The sequence below is a fragment of the Amblyomma americanum genome, chromosome 9, assembly GCF_052857255.1.
Source record: "Amblyomma americanum isolate KBUSLIRL-KWMA chromosome 9, ASM5285725v1, whole genome shotgun sequence".
Taxonomy (NCBI): domain Eukaryota; kingdom Metazoa; phylum Arthropoda; class Arachnida; order Ixodida; family Ixodidae; genus Amblyomma; species Amblyomma americanum.
This window is the reverse complement of record NC_135505.1, coordinates 106124417-106141063: the sequence shown is the minus strand read 5'-3', so window position 1 is coordinate 106141063 and position 16647 is coordinate 106124417.

Sequence of the window (16647 nt, the reverse complement as noted above, 5' to 3'; positions counted from 1 at the left end):
AAACCCAGGAAAGTCGCCTGGACCGGACGGGTTCAGCGCGGCATTCTACAAAGAATTTAAACATGTAATTTCCCCGGTCTTGAGGGTAATCTTTAACGAAGCCTTTAAAGTCAAAGCACTGCCTCCGTCCTATGGGTCGTCCCATACTGTGCTGATTCCCAAAACAGACGACACAGACAGATTACGACTGGTGACAGCATACCGACCGATAGCACTCAATAATGTTGAGTACAAAATTTTTATGAAGATTTTGGAGCGAAGGCTGCAGACCGTGATTCATCACTTAGTTGGTCCGCATCAGACCTGCGGGATTAAAGGGCGGTCTATTTTTACAAATATTCACGTTGCGCGCAGTGTCTTAGAAACCTGTGATGACACAAATGGTCAGGTGGCTATTCTTCAGATCGATTTAGAAAAGGCTTTTGACTGCGTTGCCCATGAACTTTTGTTTGCAGTATTAAGCCATGTTAACGTTGGTTCTGTTATTCGCGAGGGTGTGGCCCTGGCGTACCGGAACTGCACGACGAAATTGATCGTTAACAAGAGTCTGGGGGCCCCCATTAGCGTGCAGCGTTCGGTGCGCCAGGGCTGTCCCCTCAGCCCCCTTTTATTTTGTATTTATGTGGAGACCCTTTGTTTGAAGCTACTGAAAAACAGAAGTATTACCGGATTCAGTTTACAAGCAGCCGAAGTAAAGGTTCTGGCGTACGCTGATGACATTGCTGTGTTTGCCGTTGACGAGGGAGGCAAAGGCGAGGCCGTTCAATGTGTACGAGATTTCAGCCAAGCTACTGGAAGCGGGGTTAACTGGTCGAAGTGCCTCGGACTTCGGCACGGAAGGTGGGCATCTACGCCGGAGCGGTTTGCCAGCGTGCCTTGGACGACGACGCCAGATAAATACTTGGGCGTTCCACTCGCTGCTTACCGTGACAGTGAACAGTATTGGACAGGACAGATTAAAGAGATACGGGAAAGAGCTGATAAGTGGAAAGGAACGACCTTGTCCATTTTCGCCAGAGCCACTGTTTGCAACTTGTTCTTTATCAGCAGGCTCTGGTACGTCATGCAGGTGTTGCACTGTTCACGGTTAAGTATTCAAAAGCTACACCGAATTTTCGCCATCTTTGTCTGGCCGTCTGAATGGGAGCGCTGCAGCCGGACCAACCTGTTCCGACGGGTTCAAGACGGCGGGCTGGGACTGGGCCATTTGTTTTTGAGACAGCTGGTCAATCGCTTTTTGTTTCTTCGGGACACAAGAGACCCGTTTTTGCCGACCGTATGCCAAGTTAGGCTGCGGCATCTGCTTCCAGAGTACATAGTCGGAACTGCTAACGTTTACAGTAGGGTCACCGGTTTTTACCGGGAAATCGTAGCCAGTGTAAGGTTTCTTCCGCGCGGTTTTCAAATGACTTTCTGTCGACTGTGAAACGAAAGAAACTGTACCGTGCTTTGTGCGATGTAGTTTTCTCGGTGCCCTTGTACAGGGCCTTGTACAGTGGAGGCCAAGGCAAAGATGTTTTAAAGAGAGTTAAAAACATGCAGGTGCCATCAGGAACCAAAACCTTCTTTTTTAAGCTGCACACCGGAACCTTACCGGTTAAAACATTTTTAGAGGGAAAGGAATTATTTTTACCCTGGGGTTCTCACTGTTTAATTTGCAGAAAGCCTGAAACAATAGTCCATGTATTTTTACACTGTTGGGAAGGGGTTTATTTTTGGGGTGTATTACAGCGAACCTTAAAGAAAGAATTTCCACTAGACCCGTATGGCATCCGTTACTTATGTGTTGAAAATGAGGATGGGGTGCCTTATGATTTAATAATGCTGACAGGCCTCCACTGTATATGGCGCTCGAGAATGGCAGGCTTTCACTGTGACAGAGACGCAAGACCTGCCCGAATCTACTTTCGAGAAAGTATGGACATGTTTCTGGCCATTCAGAAGGCAGCAGCGGAGCCTCCGGAGTGGCTCTCAAGACTAGAGCCACTCTGTACACTGCGTGAATTTTAAGTTGACGAAGCCAGACTCATGCTGGCTGACTTCGAGTCGGGTGTACATAGCGTTTGTCTTTTGTTGATTGTTTGTTATGTGCAATTTTCTGTGTCAAAGCCAGGCAATAAAGAAAAAAAAAGTAGCTCAGTTGGTAAGAGCACTGGACGCGATATTCGGAGGTCGTGGGTTCGGATCCCACCGGCGGCATGGTTGCTTTTTCTGCTTTGTAAGTAATTTTATTTTTAAAAAAGTAAATGATTGGCAGTAGATATTAAAAAAATAAACATTCCCCTGTGCACCTTGATTTCGGTGACTGTTGGCTTCCTATATATATACTTTTTTCCATTGACTAATAGGCTAGCTATCCGTTCCCCTTCAGGACGTGTATAAATACGCGTGCGGCCACTGGCGCGAACTGGACGATTCCGGCAAGCCCATGTCGTACGAGGAAAGCGTGAGGCGCAACTACGTGCTGGCCGTGCACGGCCACTTGGCAGAGGGCGCTCCGGGCTCCGAGCAGTGCCACAGCGACGAGCCGTCGGCCAAGATGGCCTGCGTGTACGCCTCGTGCGTCGACTTCCACACAAACAGGCGAGTGTCTGTAGCTTTACTCGTGCGCGGCGTGTGTTGGAAAGGTGTGCGGCCTGATGTACAGGAGATTGGATCTTCCCGAAAATTACCGGAATTGTTTGTAAATGACTTACAGGCTCAAAACTTAGCACACATAATGATACGTACTGCAGATTTAAGCTTTATAAATAGTCTTAAGCCTTTAAATGAAGGCACATTTCCCTGTCAGTGTTTCCAGTCACTGCGGATTAATATTTTGGACCATCGTTAATACATTAAAGTATTATTTAAGAAGATGATGACGTTCATTCGACAAACCGGCTGCTCTTCCTCGAGAAATGTAAATAATCAGTACTAAAAAAGGATAGCTTACCATAACCTTAAAAACAATTAAAGCACAGAATACAGGTTTCCATGTAAACCGATATATAGTAAAGTGTTCAGGACGCCATAACGAGAGCGTAGTCTAATAGCTGTGTTAATAAGTTGCGCCTGACGACCACATGCTTGAACTGTTAGTCAGACTTATGTGCTTCAGCTCGCGATAACGAAACAAGATCATTGTCGCTAGACGCGGTACAAGAGCGCCTAGATCGTTTTTCTATCGTCTTGTATTCTCTGGTTGCCGACAGTACCGAAGCCACGCATATCGCATAAAGTAATAAATTATGCTGTTAATAATGTACATTTGAAAGTGAATTGATGATCCCAGATATTTCTCAGTTAGCCCCCCCCCCCCCCCGCCCCTCTCCCCCCACCCTAAGACACGCACCAATGCAACAATGAGCACATTTGAAGGGTTAGCGCATTCTTTGCAATCAATAGCTGAGTTTTGCGAGGTGAACCGCCGAGCACGTAAGACGAAAACTGATGACGATAACCATCATGAAGTCCATGGGTATGATGGTGCCCTACAGGAGCTCGACCCTTTCGAGCCTCCTGGCCGCCGCCGACTTGGACGTCTCCCGCTGGATGCATACCGAAGACATCCCCACGCTCTTGACTCTCATGGTGCACACGGTTGTCCACACCCGGCTCCCGTCCGTGCTGTGGGTGACCCGTCGCGACCAAAAAACGGCCAGCGTCAACTTTGGCACTTGCTGGTCATGCGGCTCCGACGACTCCAACTTCCCTCAACGCCTCCTGGATCTGGCTACCAAGGTCGTCGCAGGCTCGGAACACGCCAACCAATCCGACCTCATACACCTGGACCACGGACTCAGGCATGCCCCATTAGCACGTGGAAAATCACGTTTGGGTTCTTCCAAGTTTGTTCATGTTGAATTGGCTGGCGGGAATTTCTTGGGCCGCTGTAAACTTCAAAAATACTGAAAAAGGCTCTTCTAGTTTGCGTTGGTAACACCACTATAAGGTTCGTTGCTTGAGTACATGTTTGTCTACATGCATTATGCAGTAACATGTACTTCGTATCAGTATGCACAGACGTGATCAAAAGTCGTAAGGCCACAACATTCACCTGCAGTGAAATGAATGTTCCTAGAATGCTCCCTGTAGCGGATCATCCAAAACACTGTCAAGCAGGAAGCTTCTCTACCGCAAGAAGAAACCATCTGCTAGCATTTCAAGGTCATTCGCTTTTTAATAGCGCCGTAATGGCTCTGATATATGCGGCCGAAGCGAAAAGCCTTTGACCTTAAGGCTTTAGACCATGGCTCTACATATGTGTGATGTAAGGATTAAAGTGCGCGAAAAAAAACAATGAAAGAACTCCATGTACTACATTCAGAGTACAAACGTGCAGCTCTTTCTTTACGTGGTTAAAGAACACGATATTAGCTGCAGGAAAGCTGCGTTTCGCTACAAAATAGTGGATTTGAAATACAATGAAAGTGCGCTCAATTAGTCTCCTCGCGATGAACGCATCTCCACTTTTCGTTGGTGCCTTGCGAATTTAAACCCGCCGTTGTTAACCGGCACCCAAGGGGCTGAGCTACAAATCATAAAAGCGCTCTATGAGTACGCGACCTCTGCGGCTGCATATCGCCTGCATCTACATGATAAAAGCAGCCCCACTTTTGTCCAGAACACTTGAAGTTAATAAGCAATCCACCTTTTTGGGACGCCTTTTTACCCCGCATATTATTTCCCAGTACCTAAAACCTCTTTATTCAGTCATATATCGAGGGCTTAGACTTTTCAGGTTGAACCGAAATGAATCAATAACAGTGCGCCGAATTAAATCCATGTCAAGGTAAGTATCCTTGACATCCACGCCGCAACTGTAACTGTTCACGATGATGTAAAGTCAAAGTCAGTCAGAGGAGTTAACAATGTGCGGAAGCCAGTTGTGTGTAAAGAAATTAGTGACTTTGGGTTCTTAACACATTTCAGCAGGTTGACACATTGTCCACTCCTATATACTCCTCTTTATATCTTGCTTTATAACCAGTATTGGTTATAAAGCAGCAAAATATAGCTTCAAGTGTTCATCACGGCTGACACATGAACCTGACATATAAACATAAGCTGGTTTTGGATTGAAATGCTCCGACCTTGTTCCACACGGCTTAGAGCAGTGCAAAACAGCACGGTAATGTCATGTATTAAGTACACTGCAATGAATTAACTCTCCCTTCGGAAATTATAAAATAGCGTCGAAAACTTAGTCTATAGATAGCAACATTTTTGCGCAGCGTATCAGCGCATCCTAGTTTTGCTTAGATTTAACATTGCAAGTATCTTCATTGAGTTACGCACTGTGCACTCACAACATATCAGCGCACTGTACAGTTACTTAGATATAATACTGCAAATACCCGCATTGAATTACGCATTGTTCACTACTGGTGACCGACAGATGGCGCTACTCCTTACGTCCAGTGAAGCCACAGTGGCGATATGCTTCAGAACCAGTCACGTTCTTGATTGCGAACGCGGAACTAGTATTACGCGTAATTGCTTTGCGCGTTTTACTTTACTTATTTATTAGTATCTCAAAGGCGCAATTGAAGGGTTCTTACATGAGGGGTGAAATATTAAGCTGTACATTTCTTTGACGGATGATCTGAATGACGGTGAGTCGAAGTGATCCACGATGGCGTGTGGCAGGCTATTCCAGTCCCTTGCTCTATACACGAAAAATGATGACAGATGCGCAGAAGTGCGGGACAGGGGGAGGGTAGACGTCCTTCCCGTGGTTTGTGCGATCGAAACTGCGGTGTGCAGGGTTGATAATTGAGTGAAGAAGTTTCAACGCGGAGTTCGGTGCGTGCGACCTCTCTTATTTTATTATTTTCAGGGAAATTGCGCAGGCTCCGTGGAACTTGCCAGTCCAGAGCGTGGAGTTTGACCAATTCGACTACCTGGACCGGTCCACCTGGATCCGAGTTCTCGCAGACTCTGGCGCCTTCTCGTCGAAGCCCGGGGACATACGGATGGTATCGGCCAACCCACGTGGCGTCGACAGGACGGTCGCGGTACTGAATTCGGTCCCGTTACCAGCGGCCAGGCTGTACACTCTGCTGGCGCCGGTAGCGCCATTCTTGGCGGTTGAACTCTTTGAAGCCAGTCGTCGAGCATCTATGGACAAGTTTAGGTAATGAACTAAAAAACTCTCAGTCGATTTGGGTAATCACCTAGTTGAATTTACCCCTTCCGGTGGCGATGAGAGGAAACTACTTGATGATGAAATCGGGGTTTCTTGATGACCCGGTGGTTCTACTCGCAAACATTCACATTACTCAAGGAAAGTAGAAGGTTAACTATTTATTTACAACATAGGTAAAAAAACGAGAAGAAACAAAGCAAGGAGAAAACTATTTACATGACTAAATTGTGGATCAGAAGAATTCAGCCCCCGCTCAACCCAGAGCGCTTGGTTTTAAACCCTCTGTCTCCGCCCTTAGCGGGGACAGCAACCAATAAGATAACAAACGACCCATCTCGCCAATCAGTGGTCAGGGAAAGGAAAATAAGGATTTCCGCCAAATAATCCCAGATTGGTGAAAGAGTGCTGATTAAACATTTGGGAAAGGAGAGGTTGCAATCAAATAAACAAACAGCACAAACGCGACCACCCTCTCCCACGGCACCCACGGCCCAGCCGTTACCACTTTCCTATCTCTTTCGCACACGCGACAAAACGATCCCTAAACTGTTTACAGAATACACCGCGCGAGACGAACACAGTCGTTACGGGAATAGTGGGTTTCCGGTCACTCGGCTAATACTCAGCCGTATCTCGTGCGCCCCCAAAACCTCGTCAGCCCCTTAACAACCACATGTCGACAGCTGTACGTGGTTAGCGTTTTTCCCGGAGGGTCATCCCCGTGACGGCGCGGCGTAAACGAGGCCGTCCGCCGCACGAAGGGGAGGCAGGGACGGGACGGGCCCCTTTGTTGGGGACTTCCGACCCCACTGGAGCGGCCTTTCTTGAGAACACAAGACCAACGAGTTCGCAGAAAGGTCAGCGAACTCCACACCTCCCAACCAAGAATGTCACGCGGACACTTGCTGTCAGTGTGAGATTAAAGTCCGGCCACAAGGTTCCAAGCAGCACTGCGCACACACATACACAGCCTCAATTCGTTCCGTGCACACAAGGTTAGGACACCAATCTGCACATTCCAGAATTCACCATGTCAGATCGGTGCACTAAATTGGCAGAAATGATTTCTAGCCGCCTACATCTCGAAACAGAAGCTTATGTTTGTTTTTAGCTTCGTCAACCAGATTGCCTCTACATTTCGAATTATCCGGCACATCGCCGGTTGCAAAGGCTGCCGCCGCTTTCGGATTTGCATTGTCAGCTTGCTCAAAATCGACAGAGCTCACCAGCTCCCTGAACTCTACAAAGATTGCTGCTGTCATCGCGTCTGCATTCTCCCGTTCTCTGAATCTCGCACTAAAGTTAGTTCTCAGATCTGCTACTTCGCATGCAGCTTCACATCGGGTTTCAGGTGAGGCTAGCTCTTTGCAGAGCTTGCAGCCGATGTTCTCATGAAGAAAAACCATCTCCTCAAGCATTATTGCCCCACAGTTACCTTGACCAGCTTGGTTCCGCACTTCTGGTAATGAGGTATCATGCTGCATGTTTAGACTTACAGGGATGAATGCAGTTTCCGGATCTCCGAGTTCCCTACCTGCTGTGAAACTTTTTGCAGCTGTCGCTGTGAACTCCCAATCTGCTGCAGAGACATTTGCAGCTTCCGAATCTGCTTGAAGCTCTACTGAAGCCTCAGGTTTGTCACTAACGGATTCGCGCGGAATTTTGAAATGCTCTTTGACATCAGATTTCTCATTTTCTTCCTGCAGCTGCACCTTTTCTGGCTGCTCTAGCAGCGCGGGCGTCTCAAGTGTTATCAACTTCCCTACACCTACAGCTACATCTGCTGTCGCTGCGCACTGTGTAAGCTATAGCTGGATAACCAACTCATCTGTGGCAGCTAGCTTACCATCACCTGCAAGGAGTGTGCCCGCTATCATATCCTGATTTACCTCTTCCTCGCGCGTTCCCGCTGCTTCAGAGTTACCTCCGACCAGATCTTGCACAATGCTGAACGCTTGTTTGCGAGAAGTACACTCCTGCGCCTCCTGGGTGTGCTCTATATCTGCTCGCTCTGACAGCGCGTGCTTCACAGGTGTGACTAACGCCTCTATGCCTTCAGCGATCTGTTCTGGCACGGCACACAACGTTAGATCAGCTTGTGCTCTTTGGAGAACCGCACACTGCCATTTTGTAATTTCGGTCCCTGAATCCACACAGGCTTCAAAATTTTGACCTTCGGATTCCAAGTTGCGGCATGCCAGATCGTCTACCCTATCTGGTTGACTGACCTTATCAACAGCCATCTCCGACTGGGAACTTGGTTTATCAGACGCCGGTACCTCCACCTGAGCTACTAGCTCGCACACCTCTCTCCTCACCGCGGGAATATCTTGTTCTTGCTTTTTCGAACACTAAATCATCGAATGCCCAAATTTCATGCAGACAAAACATTGAACTGATGCGAATAAGATTTTGCTATCGACTTTCGCCTCCTGTAATAATTTTAATTGCATCTGTGCAAGTTTTTTCTTTTCTAGTTCAATTTGCAGTTTGAAATTTTCAATTTCACTCAGCTGTTCAGCCTCCTCCTGCTCAACAAGTCGCATCCTTCCCTCCTGATCATACCGTACGGCAGCCATCTCCGTTTTCCGTGCTATCGTTTCTACCACTAACACTACACCGACATGGTGAATTCGGAGAAAGCAGAAAGGTATCCCACCTTACTGGTTGCTCTCTGTCCCGGTGATCTCGTCGTCCTCAGTGATGACGACAGGCTCCTCGATGCGGACGACTTGAGCTCTGGATCTCTCAGCAGCTCGCTGACTTCTGCCTCGTTTGACTGGCTTGACTTGGTCGCCTGGTTACTTTTCAGCAGCTCGCTGACTCGAACTCGTTCGATGTGGACGCCTGGTTCTTTTCAGCAGCTCGCTGACTCGAACCCTCGATGGCTTGTTGTTGCCCGGCTCCTTCAGCTCCTAGCTGACTTGAGCCTCCGACGTCCTCTCGAACTCGACCCGTGATCCTGAAGCTTTCGACGTCAGTCTTTCGACGCAGCTTCACGTTTTCTCCTTTAGGACAAACAGCTTGTCCACCGACTTGTTCTTCTCACCTTCCGTCCAGTGCCTTGAGTAGAAAGAAGTTGCGATCCTGTGTCGACTGCGCCAGTTGCGATCCTGTGTCGACTGCGCCAGTTGTGATCCTGTGTCGACTGCGCCAGTTGCGATCCTGTCTTGACTGTGCCAGTTGAGTTTCCCCTTCCGGTGGCGATTAGAGGAAACTACTTGATGATGAAATCGGGGTTTCTTGATGACCCGGTGGTTCTACTCGCAAACATTCACATTACTCAAGGAAAGGAGAAGGTTAACTATTTATTTACAACATAGGTAAAAAAACGAGAAGAAACAAAGCAAGAAGAAAACTATTTACATGACTAAATCGTGGATCAGACGAATTCAACCCCCGCTCAACCCAGAGCGCTTGGTTTTAAACCCTCTGTCTCCGCCCTTAGCGGGGACAGCAACCAATAAGATAACAAACGACCCATCTCGCCAATCAGTGGTCAGGGAAAGGAAAATAAGGATTTCCGCCAACTAATCACAGATTGGGGAAAGAGTGCTGATTAAACATTTGGGAAAGGAGAGGTTGCAATCAAATAGACAAACAGCACAAACGCGACCACCCTCTCCCACGGCACCCACGGCCCAGCCGTTACCACTTTCCTATCTCTTTCGCACACGCGACAAAACGATCCCTAAACTGTTTACAGAATACACCGCGCGAGACGAACACAGTCGTTACGGGAATAGTGGGTTTCCGGTCACTCGGCTAATACTCAGCCGTATCTCGTGCGCCCCCGAAACCTCGTCAGCCCCTTAAAAACCACATGTCGACAGCTGTACTTGGCTAGCGTTATTCCCGGAGGGTCATCCCCGTGACGGCGTGGCGTAAACGAGGCCGTCCGCCGCACGAAGGGGAGGCAGGGACGGGACGGGCCCCTTTGTTGGGGACTTCCGACCCCACTGGAGCGGCCTTCCTTGAGAACACAAGACCAACGAGTTCGCAGAAAGGTCAGCGAACTCCACACACCTCATATGCGGATATGTGCGCATGCATGATGTGCTTCGGTGCTTCTTCTGCTCTGCTAGGTTGAAGTGGTTGTTGAAGTGTGTGCTCTTTCATGCAAAACTGAAGTGAGAGGATGGCAACACCTACGTTATCACCTGCCTTGCGACACTGCTCACCTGCCCACCGGCAACACCTTGTTAGGTATGCCACCCCGTGGGCAGGTGAACAGTGCCGCAGTGCCTCAGGGTGTTAGCAGTTTGAGAAAACATGGCTGATAAGGCTTTATCGCTTACAATACGAAATTGGTAGGCGTAAAACTGTGCCTGTCAAGTTTACGGCCACAAATGTCCCCATGAACAACCTCCAACTAGACCACTTTTTATCCTGTTGAATTCCCGTAGACGTTTATATGTTTGTATTAACATAATTCTAGCTTCATATGGTTAACAATCATAGGATATGTACATAGTGCACATTAATATTATTTTGAACTCATAACAGGCACACACGCATCAAATACCGCAGCGCATGAGTGGGTGGATATCACTGGGAGCAGGGGCTGCCTAAAACCTCATTTGCTTCCATAAGCCAGACGCTGTCTTAATCAATATAAATCCCGCTTCTTTGGTGCAAGCTTATTTAAGTATTGACTGATTTTAAAAAGTGAAAAGTTTCAATTTTTATTTAAAATTGCTTTTCTTGCGCAAGCACCACATTCACAGCTCCTTACTGCTTGCCAAAAGCAAAGTATACAATGAAACTAATACAGGTTAGATATTCATACAATAACCTAAACTAATATGTTACAGCATAAAAGAATGCATATGAAGGCAGCAGAGAACAGTTTAACTAGTTAGCAGATCAAACCGGGGTATAAAATATGGCCCTCTGTTAGTGCTGGAATGAAAGTAAACTTATGATGTTCTTTCTGATGGCAATGAATTCCACGCACAGATAGCTGAAAAGTACGTGTTTTCCATAATTTGTGTACACATTTTGTAGTAGTAGGCTAAGCTTCTCAGCAAATCTAGTGTTATTGTCATTAATGAGTTTCGACAGTACAAAACAATTAAGAATGATGTGATGATATGTTAGCAAAAGATAAGTGACGCCAAGTTGAAAGCAAGTGGTGATGACGATGGGAGAATGCTTAGATTGCAACAAATAATAAGGACGGGTGCTAAGTAATGGCTTAAGAAAGTTAGACGAAGGGCCCAAATTTGAAGATGGCAATTGGTTGATAGGCGAGTTTTATATTGCGACCCAAGATGATATGCAATACGTGAGGTGGCAATGTATGAAAGAAAAGTACAACGTACGAAAACTAGGTACCTCAGGTTAATGACGGGCTCTATCGTGTGAGTACCAAAAGCATTTTTGTGCTTAATGAGTTTAGTTTAGTTCATTGCTTTTGAAGGTTCTTTTTGTAGGTGGCGCCTACGCCGATAAATACAAGAAACAGGCGCTTCACAGCTGCAACGTAAAGAGAACGTGATGAGAACTTATTAGAGGAACAGGTGGCGAAAGAAAAAACATTGAGCTAAAGGTGCCGCTTTCCGGATGTGCGTGCGGTAAACGACTGATGCTGGCGATGTATATGGCGGTGAGGCAGCGCGCTCACATGATCTTCCCTCCGGGCTCGCAGGGCATGGGAGGTATGTGTAGATGACGTGACATTCATGTTCACCGTCCCCTTCGACACGTTCTTCGCGTCGTCGCTGGGTATGGAGAAGGCAGTCGTTACCTTCAGCAGCATGTGGAGCAACATCGTGGTGGCCGGGGCCAACGCTCTTCACCTTGGCAAAGGTCTCGAGCTCAACATGGAAGAAATGATGGCAAAAGGTGTAGTAGAGCATGGTAAGTGCTAGCAGTTTGCACTCCTGCTTGCCAGGATTGCATCTGCACGCACACACGCACGCACATGCACGAACATGCACGCATACGCATACACGCGCAGACACACACACGGACAACGCCTTTTTTCATACAGATGACAGCACTGATAACAAAGTTAAAAAACAGCAGCTTAATTTAGTGTCCGACATGTCAACGGCACTAGCCGGAGAAGCAAAAGTTCACGACACGCATGACTGCCAATGTTATTTGAGCTACTAACGAACAAAAAAAAATAGCTGCAATAGCCAATGTGAATAACTGGGTGCGTTCGTGGCTGGAGGTAAGTGTATTCAGCATCATGGTTTGAGTTTAAAGCTCCTGTTACAATTGATTTGCGAAGGTTGGCCTTCGCCGGAGGTTGGAGCCCAGGGTAGAGGGACAGTAGTGCGGCAGTCTCTAAGGCGGCTGCTTTGTAAATATGTATACATAGTGGTCTACTTTTAACGCGATAGCGTCAAAGGTCCTGTTACGCAGAAAATCTGGCGTCGACGGTCTCGGCGTCCTGATCGAAGCATCACGAGCAGAACACTAGTCAGGTGGTGTCCGAGGAAAAAGCTTGATGGCATGTGGACCACCTAGGTCGTGTGACCTTGCGGCGTCATCGCAACCTGCCCATGGAGAGTGTGAAAACTGGCCACCTTGTCAGGTGGCAGCTAAATTAATGATTGGTCGCCCGGTAAGACCAACCTGGGCCGAACAAGGCCCACCACCTACCATCGCAGTGCAGTGGCGCACGGCTTTATTAACCCCTGCACAACTGCGCCAGAAGGGGTATGAGGTGTCCCAGGGATCTCTGAATGTAAAGTAGAGAATTACACTCTGTATATATCGGAATTAACCCATTACGCTATCGCGTCACACCTTTGTGTCCCCTTCATTCTTTTTTTTCCTGCCTGCTGGGTCATGTGGACGGACGACACCCACGACGTGAAGCGAGAGAATCGGCTTTAAGAGAGACAGTGCTTCAAAGCGCTTGTACATGTTAGCTGAGTTGTAACATGGATAATGCGAGTAGGTTATTCATGCTATTCATGCTAACTTGGGGAATAGAAAGATGAAAATGTTGGGAAGATGCGAAGATGAAGTAGTAGTGAAGGAGGACGGAAGGCCGCATACTTGCCCTCTTTTCCCTTGTTAATTAATATGTGCCAATTTACCCAAGTCTCCACCAGAGCGCGTTTTGACGTCGTGTTCTTTTTCGTCCCATATTTCGGCGCTATTTTTCAATCTTAATCATAGAAATATATTAAGCTTATACTTATCTGTCGTATCTACCTTAGCAAATGTACCTGCTGGCACGTGATCGAACATAACACCAGTGAATATGAAGTGAAATGGCTGCAGCTTTTGTCGCCGTTTCTACAGACCTAGCCAGCCACCTCTGCTCAAAATGAGAAAGAAGAAATTCCATCTACTCGATAGCCCTATGCCACGCGATTATATCTCGACCAGGGAAAAAGCAGAACATTTTTTTAACGCACCGCATACGCGTTCTAAAGAGAAAACAGGTGAACTTATTGCAGAGTTCCTAGCGTCGAGAGCACGCCCCACGTGCTCCACGAGAGGTAGCGCGCGAGTTTCTCTGTGCATGCCCCGCCCCGGTCGTTTCTTGTAGCTTTTGCAGTTCTTGCATGAGAGAGGAAGTTGTAAAAATATAGAGAAGTGCAAGATCACTGTTTCATTTATTCTTACTGTTATTTTCCAGCGGTTGCTCATCGCCAACTACTGCATTGACTCTGAATGGCTCGATCCACCTTCTTCCACAAGAACATTTTTCGTTTTCCAGTTTATCCAAAAAACAGCTCTAAGATTTTTGTCGAATTACCGCGAATAATATTCCTGTCAGCAGCACAACCAACATATCAGTAGAGGTGCATTCGCAAAAATACTAGCAGATGCTCTTGTGAAAAGGCTTACCTATCATCACTAAATCGCCACCACTGGCATCCGTTGAGCCCTGGAGGTGTCAAAATCGCACAGGTCAAAAACGTTGGGAAGCAAACGCATTCAATAATAATTAAGACTGAAATAAGCTTGCAACCATTTTCCATGAAACATTTCAAAATCAGAGCGAAAAAAACGGAACGGTTAGTGAGAAATCGACACATTTGCTTTGCTGCCTCTCATAGCCTGGGTCGCTTTGAGATGCTAAACCCCCGATAAACCTATAAACATTTGCTGCACATACGTTTGTTGTGCCATAACAGCTGCGCTACTGCTTGTTCTTCCTTATACCGCGAAGCTCAGTGTAAATGCGAGAACAGGGATTCGGATAGGAGCAGGAATCCCGGATTACCTATAGTAGTGATATAATAGTATTATCCTCCGTTACTGTTGCCCGAGCGGCACATTTCTTTTGTGATGTCAGTTGCCGACACCAGGACCGAAAGGGTTAGAGTGCTTATAACGGCTAGCTCACGCTCGAGTACTAAACACATCGTGCGCCCGCATATGCTCGCAGCGGACACCGGGCTTGACGACCCTGCCTTCTCAGAAAACTACGGCGAGGACTTCATGGCCAACCTCATCCGTTACCAACGCCACGGAAGCCGCACCTTCCAGGCTGCCTCGTTCCGCTGCGACGCGCCGCGCAAGAGAGTCGGCGTTCCCAACAAGTACTTCCTCCCGGACTACTACTACGGCGGGGCAACCGAAAAGGCACTCAACACCGGCACCCTCGGAGTACTCGCGGCTGCCATCTTGTTCCGCGGCAGTTACCGCAGGAACGACGAGCCTGTGGAGTACGCCGAGTGCTTCGCCCAGTACGCCCGCGACACGCTCAAGCTGCCCCTGGACAAGACTGACTGGCTTCGGCATACACGAGCCCGTTGGTCCGTGGAGACGGCTTTCGCGGCTCGCGATAGGGATCACGACACGAAGGAGATGGCCGCGATGCATTATCTGCGCTTCGCCCGCACGTACTGCGGCGAGGAAGACACGAATGTGCTCCCGTTGCAGTTCGCCGTCCGCAGCTCGGAGAACTTTAATAGGACTTTCGAGTGCGGCTACAAGTACCCTGTCATGGAGTGCTGATGGCTCTACTGCGTTTCGTGCGCATCCATGTACACAACCACATTTTCATACTTAGGGTGCCATCTTGTCAGAAGTCAGTCACGATAATCACTGAATAATATTGTTATAATAAGATATAAAATTTGAGGCTCTATCCTCATCATGGTGGACTTCGCTCGCAGAGCTTATCGTCTTCAAAGGCAGCGTTCAGTGAGCTTGTCAAAATTTCTTCGTGTTTTTCTATTCCTTCGGTCTGATTTATTTTTTGAAGCGAAAAACTGAGCCAATAGGAATTTGGATTCAGCATATCGCATACTCCCACTATGGACGCTTGCATTTTATTGGAATTCTGCACCTATACTCGCAATACTGTATATTATATTCAATGCCTCAAAGTTGCATTTTTGGTTTGGTGCCGCGAAAATGACTCCTGTCTTGTTCGCTCACTTTGCAGTTATTTCGAAGCTATTCCGCTTCAAGCTCAATTGACCTTTCCTTCTTTCAACGTGTTCTTAAAATTAAGACGCTTTTCCCATCCGCAGAACAAGACCAGGTCTTGCGCTACCTCTTCAAAGGTGAAGATACAGAGCCATATGAGCTAGCGTTTTCCTCTCGCTTCTTTGCCATCGCAGGTACATAGCTCGATTATGTACTTTTCACAAAATTTATCATAATCCTTATCTTATGGAGATATTATAAAAGAGATCATCGTATATTTCATCACGCACTCATCCCCGCCACAAACTTTGGATCCCTCCTTGTCACACAAAATGTTTTCAAGATTCATGCATACTTTGAATTTGTATCAGCTGGAATGGCCTTCCTTATTATATGGCTGAAATCACTCATAGTTCTGCCTTTCGTAATGCCATTATTGGTTTATATAAGTTTGTGATTGTAGATATGTTTAATTTATTGGCCGCTCATTTTTTGTGGTTGTTTTTATGTAATGCTGCCATTTGCAATGCTATTATTTATATTATGTGCACCTGTGACTGTGAATAATATCTTAACTGCTGCTTTTGTGATTCTTGTTTACAATTCCTACTCCCCTGTGTAAGGCCTAACTGCCCTGAGGGTAGAGAAATAAGTCCTCAATGCATGCGCACCGAACCAGTTCTTAATCGTGGACCGCTTGCCGCTACGCTCAGGCCTCTGTAGACGGGCGTAATAGAAACGACCTATGCCATCGTGTAAGTGAATGGGGGTAAAGGTTCGCAAAAAAAAAAAATGAATCCTGCTCTGCAAAACCAGATTGCTCATCTTTGCCCACTTTCGGAACCGCCTCTGGGACACTCAGTGTGTGGGATGCCCCGCAAGGTGAGGAATGTGTGTCTGGGGTCGCCATTGTGTGGGGCGTCGACTTCAGAGGAACGGCATCTCCCGTCCTCGGTTTTACTTTTATACACAATGATAATATATGCAGCTCCTCTCGCATCTAACATTCCAACACGTGAACTTACAAGCATTCTGGTTTGTGCGATGTGGTTGGAAATAATTAGTATTAAATAACACCGAAGGAACAGTATGGAGAAAGGTATGAGCACCTGAGAGCAGGGCGAATCAGGGGAGGAAAATGCATTGGCTAGATTTCATCCGAGGCC